Source organism: Chrysochloris asiatica, unplaced genomic scaffold (genome assembly GCF_000296735.1).
Source record: "Chrysochloris asiatica unplaced genomic scaffold, ChrAsi1.0 scaffold00533, whole genome shotgun sequence".
NCBI classification, from domain to species: Eukaryota; Metazoa; Chordata; class Mammalia; order Afrosoricida; family Chrysochloridae; genus Chrysochloris; species Chrysochloris asiatica.
Genome location: NW_006409051.1, coordinates 565401 through 569699, shown reverse-complemented (window position 1 = coordinate 569699; position 4299 = coordinate 565401). Strand labels below are relative to the sequence as shown.

The 4299-nt window shown below is 37.7% G+C and overlaps 1 pseudogene; it reads right to left on the bottom strand.

Annotated features, from left to right (window-relative positions):
• Positions 1 to 373: 373 nt before the first annotated feature.
• LOC102822312 lies at positions 374 to 1350 on the bottom strand (annotated as a pseudogene).
• Between the last annotated feature and the right edge of the window lie 2949 nt (positions 1351 to 4299).

Below are 4299 nucleotides of genomic sequence, written 5' to 3'. Positions count from 1 at the left end.
TGACCTAGTGGGTTATATGCTGTGCTTCTAACTGCATGATCAGCAGTTTGAATCTACCTTGGGAGAAAGATGAGAATTTCTGCTCCTGTAAAGATTTACAGCCTCTGAGACCCTATACAAGTCACTATGAGTCAGAACCTATTTACTTGATGGCACACAACAACACAGATAGTTCCAGAACTTGCCATCTTATAAAAAGCAAAAGTCAAAAACTCAGGGCTTTTGTTATTGTTTATTTCTCTATTTAGATTTGAAAGGAGGTCACAGAATGCTAAGGTCATGTATTTACTAAACACTGTTGATTTCTATCACAAAATTAGCCCTAATAAACCAACAGCCGAACTAGTATAATCTTCCTCAGTTCATTGTCTATTTAGGAACTGGAAATATTTTCAATTACAGCCTTCATTTTCCCTTAAGACTTCAACATGTGTGGCCCAAACAACACTGTTTCTTAGATAGTCTGTGATTCAGATTTTGGAATTAACTTTTTCAATGTCACTGATTTCTTTTACTGAGCATCTACAATAAGAGCAGCCAGGTCAGTAGTATCCACTGTCTTGGGCTTGCCATCTTGCTGTGACCTCTTCACTGGATGAAATTTTACACTATTAATGCCTTTAAGGGTTTTTAACATATTTGGCAAGTCAGATTTCTTGACTGTTTTTAACCAAAATCATTTCAGCACTGGGTTTTTGCTCTCTTCATTCTTTAATCAGATCAATGGCAGATTTACTTTGGTGGAGTCCTGCTGGAGGGAGAGGTGGAGGAGAAGGCAGCAGTGGAAGTGGCAGGATAGAATGTGGTGCTGTGGTAACAGACATGACAGAATCTAAGTCACCTGCTGTGAGATTTTGCTACTCTGCAGAGTGATGATTTTAGCAATCTGGGCCCGGAATGCTACAAGTTTATTTTCAAGAGCACTGTTCTTCTGCAATGCTTCCTCATTCAAAAGTACTGTGGTTCTTGGTGGAGGTTCTTCTTGAGACAGGTGTGGTAAGTAGACCTACCTGCTTGAGGGCTTCTCAAAAACAGAAAATCATCCTGAAGGGGAAGTCTCTACCTGACTTACGGCCTTGGCCTTGTTGAATACTCTCCTTCTTTGCCTACCTATCCAATATCAGCAAAAGTTGCCACTGCATCCTCTCCTGAGTGGTTGCTACTCCATTCTGTTTCATGTTTGATAAGCTGAAGCTGAAGTCTTGAACACTGAATTAGAGATAAAAAGTACCAATGTTCCTTAAAAACATTGAGAAGAACCAAATAGCTTTCCAGATCAAATACCTATTACATGCTTACCCCAACTTGTTGAAATACCATTCTAAATAGGCACTTAATCCAGCCAAGCATTTAGATAACTCAGTCCCTCAAAGTTTCCATTTCAAATATTTCAGGTATATATGGCAGCACATGGTCTATAATACATATCCTTACCATAAGGCAGCCAGCACCTTCTTCAGTTACTCACTCTGAATCCCAGCTTGGCCTTCTGTGAACATTTTAATAAAAATCTCTCTCTCTCTTTTTTTTTTTTAAAGAACCTTCACATTATTTGGAATCCTGGTGTGGTGCTGTTGGATAAGTACTGGATGGCTAACCACAAGGTCAACAGTTCAGACCCACTAGTCTCTCCTCAGAAACCCTTTACTGAGTCAGAACTGACTTGATGGCATTTAAAAACAATGCATTATTTAAGGAGGACTAGAGGTACAGTGGGTAAGTGCTTGGCTGCTAGCCAAAGGTTAACAGTTCAAATCCACTAGCTGCTTCACAAATGAAAGATGTGGCAGTCTGCTTCTGTAAAGATTACAACCTTGGAAATGCTATGGGACTTTTGTATTCTATCCTATACAGTCACTATGAGTTGGAATTGACTCCATAGCAATGGGTTTGGTTTGGATGCATTTATTTACCTCAGTTAAATATGCAGTAGTGAAATTGTAGGTTGAAGATTAAATGTATGTTCAGCTATATAATAAATAGCCACAATGTGGTTGTATTATGTATGTGAGTTTCAGTTGCTCTACATCTTTGACCCACTTTTCATCTGTCAGCTTGTCAGGTAGCTTGTGTGTTGATATGATGTAAGTTATGCCATGTGGGTCACTCATGATGGATAAGTTTCAGTGGAGCTTCTAGACCAAGACTGACTAGGAATAAGGAGAGGCAGAGGCAAACTACTGCTGAATGTTTAGCCACAGGAAACCTTATGAACAGCAGGAGAACATTTTCAGATATAGTGCCAAAAGATGAAAACATTATGAATGGCACCAGAATATTGTCTGGTATAATGCTGGAAAATGAGCCCCTCAGTTTGGAAGGCACTCAAAATGTGACTGGGGAAGAGCTACCGCCTCAAAGTAGAGTTGACCATGATGATGTGAATGAAGTAAAGTTTTCAAGACCTTCAGTTGCTAATGTGGCACAACTCAAACTAAGGAGAGACAGCTGTAAACATCCATTAATAATTAGAATATGAAATGTATAAAGTATGAATATAGAAAAATTGAGAGTTGCCAAAATTGAATTGAACACATAAAGATTGATATTCTACATGTTGTTGTTGTTGTTGGTAAGTGTTGTCAAGTAGGTTCCAACCCATAGCAACCTTATATAGAGTTTCCAAGGAGTGATTGGTGGATTTGAAACATTAACCTTGTGGTTAGGAGTCCAGTGCTTATCCTACAATGCCACATGGACCATTTTGAATCATACAACCATATGGTTTACTATGCTGCAAATGACAAATTGAAGAGGAATGGTGTAGCATTCATTATCAAAAAGAACATTTCAGGATCTATCTTGACGTACAACACTGTAGGAATTCTACTGAGCTTTTCAATCCAAGATTGATTGAACATGCAATAAAGATGTATTGATGATTACTGGTGATTGTAATGCAAAGATCTGAAACAAAGAGTTCAATAGTTGGAAAATATGGTCTTGGTGATAGAAATCATGCTGGAGATCAAATAATAGAATTTTGTAAGATCAATGACATATTCGAAGCAAATACCTTTTAAAGCAACAAAAAAGGTGATTATACACAGAGACCTCACTAGATGAAATACACAGGAATCAAACTGATTATATCTGTGGAAAGAAATGGTGGAACAAGGCCAGAGGTTGACTGCAGAACATCAATTGCTTATATGAAAGTTCAAGTTGAAGCTGGAAAAAATTAAAACCCGTCCAGGAGAGCCAAAATATAACCTTGAACATATCCCACCTGAATTTAGAGACCAAGAACAGATTTGATGCATTAGGCACTAATGAGTGAACACCAGAAGAGTTGTGGGATGACACCAAGAATATCATGCAGGAAGAAAGCAAAAGATCATTAAAAAGACAAGAAAAGAGCAAAATGGATGTCAGAAGAGACTCTGAAAGTTGTTCTCCAGAGTAGAGAAGCTAAAGTGAATAGAAGAAATGGAGAAGTCCAAGAACTGAACAGAAAATTTCAAAGGACAGTTTAAGAAGACAAAGACAAGTATTATAATGAAGTATGTAAGACCTGAAGTTAGAAAACCAAAAGGGAAGAACAGTATAGCATTTCTCATGCTGAAAGAACTAAAAAGAAAATTCAAGCCTTGGGTTACAATATTGAAATTCCATGGGTAAAATCTTGAATGATGCAGAAAGAACTAAAAGTAGATTGAAGACAGTCATTGCACCAAAAATATATGGTTGATGTTCAAGAATTGATGGTACTGAATGAAAAAGTCCAAGCTGCATTGAAGACATTGATGAAATACAAGTGTCCAGGAATTGATGGAATATAAATGGAAACATCTCAATAAACTGGTGCATCACTGGAGGTACTCACACATCTATGCTGAGAAATTTGGAATACAGCTACTTGGTCAGTTGATCAGAAGAGATCGATATTTGTGCCCATTCCAATGAGAGGTGACCCAATAGAATGAAGAAATCATCAAGCAATATCATTAATATCACATGCAAGCAAAATTTTGTTAAAGATAATTAAAAAACTGCTGCAACTGTGCGTCACAGGGAACTGTCAGAAACTCCAACCAGATTCAAAAGAGGATATGGAACTAGAGATATCACGGTTGATGTCAAATGGATCTTGGCTGAAAGTAGAGAATACCAGAAAGATGTTTACTTGTGCTTTATTGACTATGCAAAGACTTTCAATAGTCTGGATCATAACAAGCTATGGATAACATTGTGAAGAATGGGTATTCCAGAACACTTGATTGTGCACATAAGAAGCCTGAACACAGACCAAGAGGCAGTCATTCAAACTAAACAAGGAGACACTGAATGGTTTAAAAG